Source organism: Castor canadensis, chromosome 13 (genome assembly GCF_047511655.1).
Source record: "Castor canadensis chromosome 13, mCasCan1.hap1v2, whole genome shotgun sequence".
Lineage (NCBI taxonomy): Eukaryota > Metazoa > Chordata > Mammalia > Rodentia > Castoridae > Castor > Castor canadensis.
Genome location: NC_133398.1, coordinates 23,424,038 through 23,443,972, shown reverse-complemented (window position 1 = coordinate 23,443,972; position 19,935 = coordinate 23,424,038). Strand labels below are relative to the sequence as shown.

Sequence of the window (19,935 nt, the reverse complement as noted above, 5' to 3'; positions counted from 1 at the left end):
GGAGCTGCAGCGCAGGCCAGCGCTGGCTGTACGCCCAGGGGACGCCATCCCGGATGCCTCGCAGTGCCCGCGTCTTTACCTGCGCTCGCCACCGCCCCGCGATCGTCGCCCTGTCCCCAGGCAGCCCCTGCGCCCATCCTTGCCGGGATCGGGTGCTGTGCCCCGAGGCCAGGAGGGCTCCTCTCTGGCCGCCCAAATCCCGGCCACTCTGGGTAGGGAGACCAGGGAGGTCACCACTCCGGGGGCGTCCCCAGCCACTCGGCCTGCACTGCCCCGGCTTTAGTGCGCTGGCGGGGACAGCGGGGGAGGGGACCCCGAGGGAGGGCTGAAGAAGCCACGCAGATGCCAGCCTCCTTTCTTTTCTGCTTGCTCCCTGCACCCCAGACGCCTTCACACAGCAGGTCGCCTTACCTGTGTGGCGCCCCAGGCTTCGGCGCTCCCCTCCCCCCGTCCAGCAGGTCGGCCGGCGGGGGGTTAGCGGGAGCAGCCTGAGCTTCCCATTCATTATCTCTCCAGCCTCACCCCAGCCCCTGATCGGACACACCCACCGCGGGACACCCGAGGCCACTCGCCCGGGATCGTCACCCTTACCCCTCCTGCGCTCACCCAAGCGTCAGAACTGCGCGGGACTCCGGTGGACTTCCCGAACTTTGCGTTTTTCATTTTGTCGCTTTTCTCTCTCCATATGAAAAGCTCTGGAAAGCATCTGGGGGTCCCCGCAAACTCTCCCCGTGTGTGGCCTCCAGAGTAATTCAGTTTCTGAACTTTACCGAACGCGCAAAGTTTCTCCCCGCGCAGCCGGGGAGTGGAAGCTGCCAAGAACCTAGAGTCGACTTTGCTGCTAGAAAGGTGTCCAAGTTTCTGCTTCTGGTTTTTCCACTGACTGGAGCCGCAGACCAAAGCAAGTGGGCTCTGCTCTCCTACTTTTCCAGAACCATGATTATATAAATTTCTCTTCCGTTTTCCCAGTCTGCAAATGCAAACTATCAATTTTAGAAAGAGTAATTTAAGGGCGTAGAAAGTACACCTGGAGGTGTGGGCGGGATCGGGGTCTAAAGAGAGTGCCAGCCGCCACCGGGATTTGCCCAGATCTTATAACTTCCTGTCCATGGGAAAGAGGGGAGTCCCCAGGCCACACCATCCCACCCACCCACCTCTGGCTCCCCAAGGCTTCCTGAGTGCTCTGGATTCTCTGTCTCACTCCACAGCCAAGGCCACCACATCAACGAGTAACTGCTTGGATAAAAGCTTACTCAGCTCTCTAATGTCATCTAGGATGAGGGGACCACAGTAAGGCAGGACTGGCTGATAAGACTACATTTAAAGGGAATGCAGGACAGCAAGGGACCGATGGGGCCCTGGTCACCGGGTAACTCTGGGCTTTGCTAAAAGGCAAGGTCACTGCTAACAGCAGTAGGAGGTGTTGAAGCTGCTTGCAAGAGATGGAAAATTTTTAAGCCTCCAGTGAGGTGTGCATTGAAGGGACCATGACTATTTCCTGCCATTGACTGCTGAGAACCTTGACCAAGTTCCTGTGGTTTTTGCAAGACAGTCAAGGCTGAATGAACCCTGGCTGCTGGTTGATTGCTGTTTCCTTTTAAAAAACGCTTATTCAAATCCCTTTTAGAATCAACTCTAAATGACTTTGGTTTCTTTCCTATCAATTTATGATTTATGTTACAATAATCTATTTCAGATTTCTTCCTTCTTCACTTAAGATGTGAAAAATAAACTGTAATACATCACAGTGCTAATATGTACGAGCAGAACACGGATATGTTTGTGTATAGCATGCAGAAGTGCATTCAAATAAATATATGAATATAAAACCACTCCCTTATCTCAGTGATAGAGGTTGATCATAAACTATGAGGAATAATATTGGGGTGAATAGGAAATGTCCAATATAAAATCTAAATATCACAAAAAGTATATTTTGGTAAGAAAAGAATACCTAAAAGGGGCTTTCATTTTTAACTACAGCTCTACTAAATTCAAAAACGTCACGTATTACCTACTTACTCCACTTACTAGGTTTCTCAAAACCAATACTTCCAGATCTATGAAAAGAAAATATTTTAAAATTAAGTTATTTCTGTAGTTAACCTTTACCAAGTTACCAAAGGCACAGTCCGAATGAGTTTCTTACACAGCACTTGGTTTGAATATTTTTAATATGCTGATTTTGTCTCTTGCCTTCTCAAGGAATACAATTGCTTCTGCTCCAGGTACAAAGTAAGAACTTAACTACTGTGTTCTTTCTAACCTCACATGAGGACATTTGTCCCAACAGGACACATGTATTCAAGAGTAAGTTTAGGGGTTGGGGGCGTAACCAAATGGTGGAACACCTGCCAAGCAGGCTTGATGCCCTGGGTCTCATCCCCAGAACCACAAAAACAAACAAACTACCCAGTAAGTGATTTGCTATAAAACACTTTATCTCCTCTTTATTTTGATCTACCATGGTCTCAAATGAAAGAGAGAAGGAAATAAATGGTCAGCCTGGACAGACCTGTCTTCCTAACAAGCACGGGCCTGTCTGAATGAGACTGCTTCTGCAGACTGCTTTAGGTCAATAACTTTACAGTCAAAAGTAGGTTGCATGTCCTGTACAAATAAGAGAGTGAATGAGATACAATACAGAACCCAGTTCAGCACACAGATTTGTCCATCAAAACTAGCATTAAGTTCCAAAGGAACTAGTTTTCTCATCTGTAAGATGGGAGACTGGGGTTTCAGTTGTCTTTACCAAGGTAAGAATATATCTGTATGGACTTAAAATACCGACATCAATGACGTTTTGATGGAAATGGAGGATGCCTCGATATTCTTTCTCTAATATTTTCTTGTTATTCACACATTCCTTTTCTTGGATAGTCATCCTGATGCTTTCTGTCCTGTCCTTTGCCATGCAGTGTTTCTCTTGATCTGCTTCTTCGAATAACCAACAGAGCCAAAACCCTAAAACAACTGGTACTGGAAAGCATGAGAAAATATTCTCACAAGAATATTCTCTGCAAATGAGAGAAATTTTTGATGAGGAATAATCAGTTGGAGGTTTTATATTAATACATTAAAGGACACTCTGCACTTTGTCATATTACTGGTGTTATTTGAAAGCATTTCCTTAGCATTGAAAAATTGGCCATCCTTGACTCGGCACTGCTCTTTGTTCAAAAGGACTTGTCCTTCTTGCCAACTCACTCTTCCTCCCTTGTTCCCTTCCTTATGGCAAAAAGCCTTTGAAATTTTCTGCTGGAGAGCAGTCAAAGCTATCAGCACCAAGATCTTTGGAAACTTTCCTTCCAGTCTATTAATGTGGAGACTGAGTCAAAGAATATATTTTGGTGAAACAGTACCCCGAGAGAATTCGGCCTGCTTGAGGAAGGGTTTCAGATGCCCTGGGGCATAGTTTTCTTCCTTCTACAAATGGGGTATTTATGCCCCTGAGGTGTTTTTCCCCTAACTAAAACCATTATCCTTAGGAAACCTTTCTATTTTAAAAGGCCCAGAGGCAGGGGTGGGTGGGGCAGTCCAATTAAGTAAAAAAAAGTAACTCTCTAGAGAAGAAATGACCTAAAGAGAGTCCAGGAATAGGGACTAGAAGGTGGGCCTGTGTGCGTAGCAGCCTGGCATGGAGACTAGGCTGTGATGAAGTCAAAGTCTGAAATAGCACCTGGGCACTCACTGTTTTCTTACTGCCTATCTGCATGAATGACCCAGGTATGTTTGAAGTAGATGGTGGGCTAATATATCCTTTCTCTGCAGTTTCCCTTGTCCAAGTAAAAAGGCTTAGCTCTAAAGGCAAGAGGAAAAGAAAAGGAAAAAGAAAAAATATAGAGATATGTGTTATATATACAATTTTAGACCTAAAAATAGACCCAGATACAAAGAAGTGGTAGAAAAGGTTGACAAAATGCCATTCCTATAAAGCAATAGTAAAATAGATAAATTTCTGATTAAACTGACAATGAGAAAAGAGAAAAGATTATCAATATGGAGATTCTAGTTATACTTTTAGTAGAAAATTTTGAAGTCAAAATACTGTAAACATTAAAAAGTCTTAGCTGAAACAGATGCTTTTTATAAGAAATAAATTCTAAAAATGGACTCAAAAATAAAAAACAAACTATTAAACAATGTGAATTCTATGTAGCCCAGGCTGACCTCAAACTGGAGCTCCTCCATCCTCTTCCTCCTCAATGCTGGGATTATAGATGTCCACCACCACACCCAGCTCTTTTTTGGTTTTGGTGGGACAGTCTTGCTATGTAGCCCAGGCTGTTCTTAAACTGGAGATCCTCCTGCCTCCATCTCCCAGTTGCTGGAATTACAGGTGTATGACACCATGTCTGGTTTCAGAAGCAATATTCTTAATGTTAATTCATTAGACACTTTCCTTTTAAGGTTAGAAACAAAACAATGCTTTTACCATGTATACTCAACATTGTACTGACAGCCCTTGCCAACATAAGACAAGAAAAAGAAATTAGACAGTTTAAGGGTTCAAAAATAAGAATACGATTTATGGATGATATAGTTGTCTCTTAAGAAATCCAAGCAAATATAATAAAATACTATGTTACATCCACAGAGTTTAGCAACACTCTTGAATATAAGATCAATATGTGAAAAAGGCCAGCCCTTTAGATATAATTTTAAGAGCCCCCCCTCTCATTATAGCAGCACATCTGTGTCATACATTTAGCAGAACTAATCTTACAAAGGTACTGTCTAGGCCTGGGCCATGGCTCACATCTGTAATACTAGCTACTCTGGAGGTGGATGTCAGGAGGATCAAGATTCGAGGCCAATCCAGGCAAAAAGTTCACAAGACCCCATTTCAACCAATAAAAACTGGGCATGGTGGCTCATGCCTGTCACCCCAAATATGCAGGAAACATAAAGAATCATGGTCCAGGCATAAATGGGAGACCCTACTTGAAAAATAACAAAGCAAAAAGGACTGGTGTCATGGCTCAAGTGGTGGAGTGCCTGCCTAGTAAGTGTGAGGCCCTGAGTTCAAATGCCAGTATTTATAAAAATACATTTTAAAAATCTAGATACAGTGAATTTGTAGGTGAGACAATTCCATACACACAATACAGTCTATTTAAAATTTCACAGACCTTGACAAAGTGACTCTAAAATTCATTTGAAAGGGAATACAGTTAGAAATAGTCAAGAGAATTATGAAGTAATTCACAGTTAGTGCAGTAACTAATAATTTTACACAAGAGAATAGAAGGTTCAGAAACAGAACTACATATAAGTGACCTATAAGTTCATGAGAGTTAATGCATCAAAGATGTTTTGTGTAGTAAATGAGATAATTGTCACTCTGCATAGAGGAAAAATATATCAGATCCCTGCCTCACACCACTTTAAGTGTTTTAGGTTTAATGGTTTCATGGCAGTACTGATGCTTGAACTCAGGACCTTGCACTTGCTAGGCAGGCACTCAACCACTTAAGCTACACCCCTAGCCCTTTGGCTTTGTTATTTTTTCAGATAAGGTCTCACTTTTTTTGCCTGTGGCTAGCCTCAAACCACAATTCTCTCACCTATTCCTCCTTCATAGCTAGGATTATATACACGAACCACCACACCTAGCTTGTTTATTGAGATGGGAGGTCTCACAAATTTTTGCCTAGGATGGCTTTGAACTATAATCTTTCTGATCTTCGCCTCCCAGGTAGCTGGTGGGTACCACCATGACCTACCATGTCTGGCTCATTTTTTTTTTAATTTTCTAATGAATTTAAAACCTAAATTTACAAAATGAAATTTCCATATTTTTAGAATATCTCCATCACTGCAAAGATTTTGCATACAACATACAAAAAAATACACACTGCACAAAAAAAACTCCTTTTAAATAAAATATGGCTGTTGTAATATAATGGATTTTCATGAGATTTAGTTGCTAATAGGATCTCTGCCCCAAGTCATGCAATGAGTGCCCAAAGAATAGGAACCTTATGTTCCAGGCTGTGGGCAGAGGGTTTTCCTACATCATGAGAATTTTATATCCAGGCTGGTGGAGTGGCTCAAGTGGTAGAGCCTGCCTAGCAAGTGTGAGGCCCTGAGTTCAAACTCCAGTACCACCAAAAAAGAGAATTTTGTGTCATTTTTATTGTTTTGCCTTCATGGCCCCATGTACTTTCTATAGCAAAGTGAACTCCTTATGCTAACATTTTAGGACTCAACCCTTCGAGAACCTAATCAAAGCTACAAAACTGCTCTACAGATAAACGTAGACAATTCATATTATGGGAGAGACCTCTAGCTACAAATTCATTTTTACATTCTTTGGGCATCAGCTGGCCTAGATCACTCAACCTTTCTAGCAATTACTTAAGGCCCTGTAACTGAGTTCTCTGCAATAGAATGCAAGCACGAGGGACTTCTGCTAATTAAAACCATTTATAAAATCCTCCCACCTGTGCTTCATGCCTTCTGGCTGACTGAGATGGCCATGCCCAGGACAACCTTGGAAGTCATGGATTGAAGATGACAGGCAGTCCCAGTGCTAACACCTTAGAGCCCATACAAAGAAGCTTCTTTCTGTGGGCAGGAGCGCCCATGATGGACTTTTATTTTTAAAAAAGAAATCTTGTTCTTTGTGCTATTAAACTTTGGGGATCCACCTGTTCCCTTAGTTTAACTAACTCATATAATCTCAGGGTTTCAGTGTCACTCTATCCTAGACTCTGGATGGATCAGGGGAGAGGAGAGACTCAGATGTTCTGCCCTCCAGAATGAGCACTCGCCAAAAGTGGGTAAGTTAGAGAGATGTTACACCTCTGCAAAACTCTGCCTAATTAAGCACTGATTACAGCTAACCAAAAGGCTCTGCCAAATCCCTGCATTTCTCAGAGGCTAACTTATATTCTGCCAGAAGCAGAGGCAGGGTAAATTACAAAGGTAAACACATACACTACCACATACACATACACACACACAAAGACTAGTTACACACACACACACAAACACACAAGACTAGTTAGCAATACTGGGGACCAGTTACTAATATACCCAAAACAAATGAAACTCAAAACCTGCTAAGCAAAAGATGAGAGACACAAAAAACTGCATGCTGTGAGACATGGTTTTGTTTGTGTAAGTTCTGGAACAGGCAAAAGTAATATATGATGAGAGAAACAGAACAATAGCTGTCTAGAAGGGAAGACTCACTGAAAGGCACACAGGAAAGTTGTTGCCATTATGTAAATGTCCTACCACTTGCTTTGTGTGAGGACTACTTGGGTGTATATAATTGTTCAAATTCACCAAACTGAAAATTTAAGATCGGTAAAATTGATTGCATATAAATTTCATTTCAATATTTACTTATTTATGATTAGTTAGTTAAAGACATGTTCTTGCGATGTAACCCAGGCTGACCTGGAACTTTCAATCCTTTTGTGTCTGCTTCCTGAGAACTGGGGTTACCATGCCGGTTCAGTAGTACACTTCAAATACAAATGAAATTATTTGGCTCTATCCATACAGTATTTCTAAAACAAAATAGTATGGAGTATCAGATGATGGCTAAACATCCTTTAGAGGCTATGGTTGTTATTAATCACGTATAAACTCTACAACACCTAAGAACAGAAAATGATTGTACTTCTGTGCAAAACAGGACAAACCGTGAGCATGTCCAGAGACAAATTAGCTTTTTTTAAAATTTTTTTTATTATTCATATATGCATACAATGCTTGGGTCATTTCTCCCCCCTGCCCCCCACCCCCTTCCTTACCACCCGCCTCTCCCCCTCCCTCTCCCCCCCCCACCCCCTTGATACCTGGCAGAAACTATTTTGTCCTTATCTCTAATTTTGTTGAAGAGAGAGTATAAGCAATAATAGGAGGGAACAAGGGTTTTTGCTGGTTGAGATAAGGATAGCTATACAGGGAGTTGACTCACATTAATTTCCTGTGCGTGTATGTTACTTTCTAGGTAAACTTTTCTCTAGTTCCTGGTCCCCTTCTCCTATTGGCCTCAATTGCTTTTAAGGTATCTGCTTTAGTTTCTCTGCGTTGAGGGCAACAAATGCTAACTAATTTTTAAGGTGCCTTACCTACCCTCATATCTCCCTTGTGTGCTCTTGCTTTTATCTTGTGATCAAAGTTCAATCTTGTGTTTGCCCTTGATCTAATGTCCACATATGAGGGAGAACATATGATTTTTGGTCTTTTGGGCCAGGCTAACCTCACTCAGAATGATGTTCTCCAACTCCATCCATTTACCAGCAAATGATAACATTTCGTTCTTCTTCATGGCTGCATAAAATTCCATTGTGTATAGATACCACATTTTCTTAATCCATTTGTCAGTAGTGGGGCATCTTGGCTGTTTCCATAACTTGACTATTGTGAATAGTGCTGCAATAAACATGGGTGTGCAGGTGCCTCTGGAGTAACCTGTGTCACATTCTTTTGGGTATATCCCCAAGAGTAGTATTGCTGGATCATATGGTAGATCAATGTTTAGATTTTTAAGTAGCCTCCAAATTTTTTTCCCAGAGTGGTTGTACTAGTTTACATTCCCACCAGCAGTGTAAGAGGGTTCCTTTTTCCCCTGCGTCCTTGCCAACACTTGTTGGTGGTGGTGTTGCTGATGGCTATTCTAACAGGGGTGAGGTGGAATCTTAGTGTTGTTTTAATTTGCATTTCCTTTATGAGACAAACTAGCTTTGTAAGAAGTAAGTCAATAGTTTATTTCATGCATAGTCTATGATTTCCCACGGCTAACATCCTAATTCTATATAGCCATAAAATATACTTTTATAAAGAGAGTGGTATATAATAATCATATGAGAGACCTCTGTTTTGAGATTTTTATTCCATGCTGTCTTCTCCTCACATTTCTCCTTTCCCCTCTCTCGTTGAATAGTAACAGGATCTGGGCTTGTCACTCTGGAATAGTGTGTGACAGGACAGAAAACAGAAAACTCAAAAATATTTACAGAAAGATTAGGAGATGGGGATTCACCTTGCGGTATGACTGGACCTGAAGGAAAAACTATTCCTCCCAACTATAAACGGACGTCTTAGGAGTGGGACACTGACAGAGAGCTCCATAGATTCTTAAAGCAGAGGGTGCCTTTGCCCTACTTCCCAGAAGTGGTATTGGGGTGACAACAAGAGATGAAAAGATGAAATGTTCAGGTAGATGGATCCCAGAATAGCTTAGTGACATGCTTGGTCCCATGGGTAGCACAGTCGTAATAGATTTGGACAAAGAATGTCTCAGAGGAACCTCTAAGGATGAAAGCTAGACAGGTCCTCTCCAGCACACCACCATATGTAAAAGGGAAATAGCGACTGACCTGGTGGATGGTGCAACTATCCACCTCTATCATTCCTCAGAAAGGTAAAAAAAAAAAAAAAACCAAAAGAACTGAGCTCCTGTTTTCCTCCCAACTCTGAAGAATGGAGGCCTCTAAATAAGAATTTAACCCTAAATTTAAAAAATGTATACTTTTTGAATATCTAAGTTTTTGGCTGAGTTTGCTCAGGTTGCCTTAACAAAGTACGACAGACTGTGTGGCTTAAGCAACAGAAATTTATTTTCTCGCAGTTCTGGAGCCTCAAGTCTGAGATCAAGGTGTCAACATATTTCATTTGGGGCCTCCCTTGTTGGCTTGCAGATGGCCACCTCTCCCTATGTCTTCACCTGGTCTCCCCTCAGTCCCTGTGTTCTCTGTGTCCTAATCTCAGGAGTCACTTCCTATAAGAGCACCATTCATATTGAATTGGGGTTCACCCATTTGACTTCATCTACCTTAATTACCTCTTCAAGGACCTATCTCCAAACAGTCACATTCTAGGGTATTGGGGTTTAGGACATGAACATATGAATTCTGGAGAGAGACAGGACACAATTCGACCTACAACACTCACTAAGCATTCTCAAGATTGTGTTGAACCTTCATGCCCTTTATATCCGCACCATGGAAGATTACACATCCTAGAATAAGAACTAATCTGGTATAAGATATAGTCACACCCCTAGAAGATTACTATGCAGACAAGAGACAACTTTACAGAAACCACTGCTAATTTGCAGAGTAACAATGGACTGTAATAAGTTTAAACAGCAACAAAAGAAAACACTGAGGCTGGCACTGGTAACTCATGCCTGTAATCCTAGCTACTTTGGAAGCAGAGATCAGGAGGATCTCGATTCAAAGCCAGCCCAGGCAAATAGTTCGCGAAACCCTATCTCGAAAAACCAATCACACAAAAAAAGGGCTGGTGGAGTGGCTCAAGGTATAGGCCCTGAGTTCAAACCCCAGAACTGCAAAAAAAAAAAAAAAAAGAAAAGAAAAAGACACTTAAAAACTTCTGAGAAGAGCTAGTGTGAACAGAAGAAAGGAAGTAATAACAATAAACTCTTGATAGAGTTTGCTGAGTTCTCTAATTTCCAAGAAAATATCTAGAAAAGAAGGTGTATGAAAAGTTACCCTTATGAGTCCTTTCTGGGACTTTTTAACTTTCTTAAAGATTGACAACATAAAAAGAACTGGATTTCTTTCCAGAGAGAGATCTGCACTGACTTGTAGAAATTTAGACTCAAAGAGCATGGACTTGACCCACTAAGGACAAGTTTTGGCAAGTATAACTTGAATTCAGTATCTTAATCAATTCCAAGATGAACTTGAATGAACATGATCCTCCCCCTTTCATAGTTCTTCCAACCATAAAGGAGAGATAAAAGGTAGAATTCCAGTTCATTTCCATAGGCAGGAATGCTGAGCCAATCTTTATCAGGAGTGACCCCATTGGACAAATGAATGAAGTGACCTTCGGGGCAGAGAGGAAGGCTATGGATGGGCTTGGCTGCACTGACTACTTCTGAATGTTCCAGGAGCTCCAGTGGCGCAATCGGTTAGCGCGCGGTACTTATGTGAATGTTCAAGATGCCAGCAACAGAAACGACCTCTGAGCCCTTGGTATAAGCTTATACCTGTAGGAGACCAATGGGCAACTTGGCAAGTTGACTAGATTGGGCCTCTTCCATCTTGGAAGGGTTAGGCATTCTGATTCTGGATATATCATTGCCTTTCTTATCCTCAAGGCCTCAGCCAGTATCGCTGTCAGGGCTTGTGGAATGTCTGACCCACAAGCATGGAATCCCACCAGTGGCATTTGTGAATGAAACACATGTGATCTTATTGCATACTGTACTATCCTGAAGGGTTCTACTGAGGGTTGGGACACCCTGATGGAAACACAGCTGAACTGGGAATGGTGGCTTATACCTGTAATTCTAGCTACTTATGAGGCTGAGCTCAGGAGGATCATGGTTCAAGGTCAACCTTAGGCAACAAGTTTACAAAACCCCATCTCAACCAATAGCTAAGTATGTCAGGGCATGACTGTCATCCCAGGTATGTGGGAAGGAAGGAAAAAGGAAGGAAGGGAGGGAGGGAGGGAGGGAGGGAGGGAGGGAGGAAGGGAGGGAGGAAGGAAGGAAGGAAGGAAGGAAGGAAGGAAGGAAGGAAGGAAGGAAGGAAGGTGGGGGGAGGGAGGAAGGAAGGAAGAAAAGGACTGTTGAAACCTTGAAACCCATGTAAATATGGGGAACATCTCCTCCTACTGGACATTTGATTATTGCCTTTGCTCCATTAGTTCTGTCTCTTTCAGGAGCAGCTTTATCCATATATTGGCTTGGCATTCCCTTTTGCCCAGTCACTCTCTTGTCATTTTTATCTCTTTGCCCTTCCTCTCCTCATCCTTGAAAAGTATGTTGACGGAGAAATTCACATCACTATTCTGTAATCCACAGCATTTTCTATTTAATTGCTGCAATGTAGATTTTATTTACATTGCATTTTAAACTGTCCTGCACAGCACTTTTCTGCCTTCCATCTTCCTTTTCATCGTTCCACGATTATTAAAAATTTCTCGAGCTGCAACAATTTATATCAATCTGCCCTTTTTATAACACATCTGTCCCAATTTCTTAAAAACCATGCTTTTTACAGTCCACTAAATAGGTATACTTAACTTGGTATCTAACACTTAGTAGAGGCTCAGTATTTGTCGGATTAATTTTAAATGAACCTTTAACCGTAGGTCAAGTTCCACAGTAGAGAGAAGAGAAAATATGCTAACAAAATTGGAAGTTTGTGCAAAAAATGTGAAATGTCATTACTTCCTGTGTTCCAAGTTTTAATTAAAAATCACTTTTTAAAGTGAAATAAGAGAATTATCTACTATTTAATTTAAAGTCATTTAGAAGAGATAACTGATTATCACTAAGACTATCCAGCCTATGTAACAAGGCACTTCTTTTTTTTCTAAAAAACAAAAAGATGACCTTGAAGAAATTTCTTTCTGAGACATTGAAATCTCCTTCTTCTTACTCCCTTGCACTCTACAAAAGTATTTGAAGTTCCTTCTTTTTGTCTGCTCTTGAAAAAAGATCTGAATTTTTTAAACATTAACAAGGGAAGAGGGGGGAATCTGTCTTCTGGTAATTCTAACCAGCCACAAGTGACCAGGAAAGTTTCTTGCCTAAGGTGGGGTTGTGTCATTGTGTCTGTACAATAACCACCCCATAAACAACATATGAATGCCAGATGGTTGGAACTGTTCCATTAAGAAACTGATGCTTTCATTGTTTGGAACTGGAGTTTGTAGCTTTCTCCATATAGCGATTTGATTGCAGCATTTAGAGAGTTTGAGAGCTTTCCCATAAATTATTCCACCCCTTGAATGTGAAACTGGGGAGACTGACTGATTAGCCTGTTTTTCCACTAGTATGTCATCCCCACTTTCTTCTTCAGAAGTGGATAATTTACTCAGGGTTCATAAAAGAAAATGTGGGCTTTGTGCTTTGGTTGTTCCCTCAAGAAACTTGCTACTGAATACTTGTCTCACATCATTTATTTCATATTTACGTATGAATTTTCATAGAAAACAAAATAATAATCACTAACAAAGTTATCACTTTATATTTAGATGGTTCTTGTGTTACTTTCATAGTTCTTAAACTATTCTAAACACTTTATAAATATTAACTCATCTAAGCATCACATCAGTGCTGTGACATCAATACAATTATTATTTCCATTTTGTAGGTAAAGAGACTAAGGGACAGTGAAGTCAATTTACTTATCTAAGATCAAATAGGCAGTAAGTAAGTTCAAAACTAGAACTTTAACCTAGAGTCTGTGTTCTTAACTCTCTCAGCATCACTGAATTGTTTTAAGTCCCAGCTAATTTAGTTTATGCAAAAAGACAGTGATGAAACTAGATTCTCTGCTCCCTACCTAGTCCTCATTTATGTGAACAGTCCTACTATTATTGTGGCAAATGTCTTGTCTACTTCAAGCCCTGAAGAATATCCCAGGTACTAAATCTGGGAAAGATCCATTACTCTGTTTCAGAAATGAGGTTTACAAACTACCCTTGCTATGAATGCTCTAATCTTGATATCCCCATTATCTTAAAGTGGATCATGAAATTTTTTAAGTAATGTATTTGCATTAGAAATAAAGTTGGCATGAAATTATAGAAAATGGAAGTGGGATGTGAAATCAAAGCTGTAAGGATTTACAGTTCCAAAATGGTAAATACTGTGATGTAACTTGCAATCACTAGGTTCTAATAGGACAAATGCCTGCCCTCAAGAGAAAGGACATGGGATAATGATAACTGCAAGCATTCAAGGTATGACATTGCGAGAGGAAGATTTGAGGAAATTAGTAGTTTAAAGGGATTTAGTGAATTTCCTTACTCAAAGACAAGTGTGTAAGAGTCATCCTAAAATTAGTTCAGATGTGTCAAGTCCATAGGCCAATGGATTAGTAGGCCTTTATTATTTTGTCATCTGATATCCTTTCTCCTTTCTGTTAACAGCACTATGATTTTCTTTTCTATGGTTTAGTGTGGTGTTAACCTTTCCCTCTGGATGTGGACCTGTAATGTGATCCTGGCCATTCAGTGCATTTAACTCCATACTCACATTGATTACTCTAAAATGAGCCAGAAATCCAGAGGCAATGACCTGTAGCAATGATCTTGGGTACTTTTTCTGGAGCTAATAAGAAAAAAGATATACTCTTTTTTTTCCTGCTAGAATTGGAGCTGTGAGTCTGAAAGCTTGAACTGTTACAGAGCACCATGAATCACAACTTGACCAAGAGGTCAGCTGACACTCAGAAAAGTAGCATTGAGAGACATGTCCTGATGCCATGTTTTGAGGCCCTGGATCAAGGTGCATTTACAGTCTGTCCCCTGGATTGTTACATCACAGGAGCCGATAAATTTCAAAATTTATTTAAGACTTTTACATTTTCTTTTGCTATTCAAGGCGTTCTAACAAAAAGAGAACTCAGGATTTCTGGAGCGAGTTAATCTTGTGTTCTTTTGTAAGTGGAAACAATGGCGCACTTGAAGAAGGCCCTGGAAAGAACAAAGGAGATGGGATTTGATGATATCCCTGAATAGAGCTAATCTTTCAGGGCATCAAAATAGAAGGCCTAGATTGCCCCTTCTAGAAAGGCAAAGAAAATATTCTACACTTTCACATGAGTTCTGGAGGAGGAACAGAAAATTACTTCAAAGGCTGATTCCAATAATTAAAAGCCAATGAAGTTTTATGGTGGCAACTAAGAGGTTCTATTTGTGTTATTATACTCAGAGTTCAGAGACTTGTGTTTTGGCCTGTGAGCCACAGATGGCTTGAAGCTCTTAGGAAAACATTACTGACCTGGGTTTCCATTCTTCTCAAGATATTTATTTCCTATTAGAGATGAGCTTGGTGTGGCAGGCTGCTAGTGGTCACTAGAAAGCCTTTCTTTTCTTCATCCCTAACAGTAGAATTTTAGCTGGACATATGGATGTTCAACAATATCCTCCATTTTCCAGCCTGCTTTGCAGCCAGTTATGGTCATGTGATTGGTCCTCCCCAATACAATGGAAGACACATGTGGAAAAACATGAGTGCAACTTCTGTATCACTTGTTTAAAGGGAAACTGTGGGCCCTTTACCTCTATGCTTTCTCCTTAATTTAATTCCATCTATTAGAGAAACAGCCTAGCAATTGAAACAACAACAAATGGAACAATGTCCTTGAGTGACTAACTGAAAATAGGAGAGCTAGTTTATGTGGATCATTCAATACCAGCTTGTTACTTGACCAAGAAGTATCTCTATTATTTTACTTGGAGCTTTCTTTTGAAAGCAGCTCAACACTTATACTAATGCCCTCATTTTTCTGCATCTTTCCCCACAGTCTTCTCCATTTTTTCAAGACAGATCATTTCCAGTACATGATATCCCTCTAGTCAAACCCATTTCACAGGGGTTTAGTTACACTTGAAGTTCCATAAGCTATTAGCAGTCATCCCCTTATTGCTTTGTCCTCTAACAAACTGAAACTTATCACATAATATTGAGAAAAAAATCTCTATTCAATGAATTCTCCATACTAAGGGGAAGTCTTCAAGCTGTTAGAATTTCATTTTGTTCATTCCTAAAAGCTTTGTCCAGTTGGATTTCATGAGGAGTATGTCTGTGTCATTGTTAATCACCAACAAATCTTTCCCCACTCTCCTACGTACTTTCATGGAATATTTGAAAACATTACATTCCACATTGTACTTTTGGTGTACCAAATAGGAGGAATGAAAAAATTTTTTCCCATAAAATACCTGACACTTTTTCTCAACTTCAAAAATGTGCATGGTTTAATGATAAAGAATCCAGTTATCTTCCCCTAAAGTCAGAGGGTGTAATTGTCATAGACACTCCTCAGTCAGGTGCACTCTGATGCATTGAGTGATCTCATGGAGTCTGGACCTAGATCTCTGAGAGCAACACGTAGGCAGATTTTGCATAGCTGTAACATGAGTCACTCACTATCGCAATCTCTGTTCTCCTTGTTTTCTTGCTTCTGCTGTTGACTGAATACATCCATCTTGACTCTAAGGCTTTATGTAAATGATATGTTTTGTTCTTCTTCATAACTCAAACTTGACTATGACCCTTGAAGAAGAACCTCAAGACTTCTCTATGCACCATTTTTTCTTCCCTATTCTTCTTGACATTTTCTCACCATGTTTCCTAATCTAAATTCTTGAGAATGAGCCTCTGATTGACTAAGCCTATCTTTATTTGGAAAAAACATTTTGCTCCAGGTTTCCTTATAGGATGGACTACCATTGGATTAAGTGGCCTCTTCCCTTCCATTAAACTTCAATACAGTGGGGTGGGAAAGAGGCTTCTGTGCAAGAAAACACCTGCCCAGGACCAGTCTCTCCATCATCAATGTGTAAGAGAGGACAGGGACAGTTTTTCTTAAACATGATTATGAGAAAGGTAATAATCATTGTAATTAAGCATCATACAGTAGTCCCCCCACCTTATCCATGGTTTTGCTCTCTGTAATGTCACTTACGGACATATTAAAATGTTAAATGGTCAGCATACGGAAGAGACTAAGGTAGAAAGGAGAAAAATAGAGAGGATGAACCAATTCAGGTTATAATACATATATACATGGAAATGTCACAATGAAACTTCCTGTATATCTATCTTAAACAAATAAAAAATGTCATTTTTTTCCAAAAATGGAGAAAAGGAAGGCAAAACAGGTCCTTTCTGGGAGATTGGTACCAATGGGAGGGGGGAGGATAAAAGGAAAGGGTGTAAGAGGGTGAATATGGTGGAAATACTATGTACACATGTATGTGAATGGAAAGATGAGAACTGTGGAACTATTGTAGGAATGTGGGGGGTGGATAAAGAATGATGAAAGAATGAATTCAACTACGATATATTGTAAGAACTTCTGTAAATGTCACAATGTACCCCCAGTACAATAATAAATAAATAATTAAAAATAACAAGATTAGTGTAAATGTATATATGTATGTTATTCATAGAACTTTAAAGGGATGATTAGATATCTTATATTATTAAAAGAAACGTGAGCATGAAAAAGTAAAATAAAACATTAGATAGAAAATACCAGAAATAATTCATAAGTTTTAAATATTTTATTATATTATACTGTTATAATTTTTCTATTTATTATTATTGTTATTAAGCTCTTCTCTGCCTAATTTATAAATTAAACTTTATCATCGCTATGAATGTACAGGAAAAAATACAGTATACAAAGGGTTTGGTTTCAGTCAACCAGTGGAAGGTCTTGGGATATATCCCTTGCAGATAAGTGGTACATACCACTATAATAAATATAAAATCCAGTAAACGTGTGCCTCATAGAGTGTTTAATTCTAGTGTTTATTTCCAGGATTCACTTGGTAAGGGCAGCTTAGGTAAATACAATGGACAATTCTTTATAGCAGTTTCTGAAGTAGATAGTAAAGTCCAAAATTCTGCTACATGGAATTTTCCACAACAAAACCACAAAGAGGGAAAACAGGCCAGTTTATCAATAAAACCCCACTCATGCTTGGTCACCAAGGCAACCCCTTCCTGCTTCCAAATGGCAACTACATTTCTAACCAGATGTCAGTGTTCCTGGTATCCCCTGAGCAAAGGTCATGTGAGGGCAGGTTAAGAATTGTGTAGTCACCAGAGAGCAAACCACAGCATGCCAGAAACCCACCTTTAGTCCTATGTGCAGAATGGCTGGCATATCACTTAGATTGGGGGAAATAGTAGGGTAATTTCAGAGAGGACTTGGCACCCAAAAACTCACAAAAAGGGTTCTGAGGTCATTGTTCTAGTCTACACATCTTGGAAAGAAGAAAGTTTTCTGGCCCAGCCCAAGTGTATTGCTTTTTCCAGGATATGAGAATTCTCCTATCTAGCTGCCCTACCCAAAGAGGGAAGGGAAGAGATGTGTCTCATCCCCTGTTCTGTTGCTATAACAGAATCCCACAGACTGGGAAACTTATAAACAATAGTTTATTTGGCTCATAGTCCTGAAGGCTGAGAAGTCCAAAACCACGATGCTGGCAAGGACCATCATGCCTTATCATATGGTAGAGCAGAGAAGAAGCCTGTGTGAGGCAGAGAAAGGACAGAGGTGGAACTTGTCCTTTGTCAGGCACCCATCATAACAGACATGCTTCAGCTGAAACTGTATTAGTCTATTAGTGAGGGCGGAACCCTCGTAACCTAATCACTTCACAAAGGTCCCAACTCTTAATACTATCACAAGGGCAATTAAATTTCTCCATGAGTTTTGGAGGGGAAATTCAAATCATAGCAGGAAGAGAAGAAGCCTACTGAAGGATATTTTACACAATTCAACAAGATTATTATGGAAGCCCATGCTAGCTACAGATGCTGTTATTCTAATCCTTTATTTATATAAATGAGCAGACAAGGGGAACTCACTAGAAGAGAATTAGCTACCAGAAAGAGGAAAACTAAGCTGAAAAATAAGAGAAAATGGCCTCAGTGGAACGATGTAATGGAGAAAGCTAAATGGGACTTTTCAAACATTCTAATTGATACTCCCAATGAGATCTAAAAGACTGTGCATAAATAGAAAAACCACATCCACTAGAATGTATTAGCAAGTAATAACGGGAAAGCAAGGATTGAATTCTTATAGATTTAAAGTATTTGCCAATAAATAAAAGCAAAGCCAGTAAGTAACAACATGGATGCTTCTGGAAAGCAAACTGATGAGCTGAATCCATCGCTAAACTTCTCTTAGAACAAAGTGTAACCACAGCCACATTACGATGGGGTCATGGATATTTAGTTAGGTGATCTGTTGTCAAATCATAGTTCAATTCTTTTTTGGCCTTTAGCCTTGTGCTGTGTTTAGTTAACATTACTAGGTGTTGATTTTCTCATTTATAGATTTAGCTAATAGTACCTTTTCTATTGAATTACTGTATTAAGTGAAGTAACTTAGGCAAAATTCCAAATGTCTGACATATAAAATACTTAGTAAGTGTTAGCCATTGTTATTAATATAAAGCAAAAAGCAAAGAAGTAGAATTTTTAGGACAGATGACAAAGAACATGGAGGAAAGAGATTAGACATTCAATGCTATGGATATCTAATAGAGTGCTGGGTAAAAGTTTTCCAGACTTACAAAAATGGGCAACAAGTCTGGCAGCAGAAAATAAAGAGGCTCCATGACCAGAGATACATACTGACCAGTAGAGGCAGACTTACAATTATCATAAGAGATGGCATAATAAGTCTAGGCCGTTAATAACCCATTCTCTCCCAACCCATCTCTTATAGGAGAAAGTAGGAAAGTAAGCGTTTTCAAGGCGTTTACATAAATGACTATGTGCAGTTCTCACTGATTACACTTATTCCCTGGCCAAACAGCTACTAAGCAATAGGAATAGCAGATACAGCAGGGAAAGATGAAATGTCACATGTGACTCTGATCCAGTATGTTGATGAAACCTAACAAGCATGAATTATGTGGGAAGCTACCAGTGAAATGCACCATCCATTGTCATCTCTTGACATCTCACCCTAGAGGCAATTTTAGGTGGGTCACTTGGCCAAAGGATGAAAGAGTAAGAGATAGAAGTGGACCTTAAAGACTCCAAGGGTCATATTAGCCATTTGCAATGTATGAACATTAGTTGGATTCTAATTCCAGCAAACAAGTTCTGGTTTTAAAAACTGAGACAATTGGGAAACTTGACTTGTGACTGGGTAGTTCAAATTAAGGAACTTATTATTAATAATGCTATTTATGATTATTATCAACTGCTGATATTAATAATGCTAAACTATTATATTTAGTGTGATGGCAGTATTGTTATTAAAAGAGTTCTTTTCTTTTTGTAATATTCATTGAAATATTTAAATATAAAATGATATGACATCTGAGATTTGTCTCTAAATAATTGGGAACATGCAGATAGGGATATCAATGAAAACAAACTTTTGAAGAAAATTAAAGAAAGGGGAATGCAGAGTTATGAAGTTGTTCACCTTAGATAGAATTGTT

The 19,935-nt window shown here is 39.8% G+C and overlaps 1 protein-coding gene across 4 annotated transcripts in view; it reads right to left on the bottom strand.

Annotated features, from left to right (window-relative positions):
• Window positions 1-854, bottom strand: part of Lpar1 (lysophosphatidic acid receptor 1) — a 133,143-nt gene extending 132,289 nt beyond the window's left edge. Inside the window, exon 1 of one of the 4 annotated variants that reach the window (XM_074051277.1) lies at window positions 607-854. The gene's annotated coding sequence lies outside the window, so the exon portion shown is untranslated. Of the gene's footprint in view, window positions 1-79; window positions 204-411; window positions 553-606 lie in introns of those variants that run through there. The other 3 variants (XM_074051275.1, XM_074051270.1, XM_074051279.1) reach the window with 3 other exon arrangements.
• Between the last annotated feature and the right edge of the window lie 19,081 nt (window positions 855-19,935).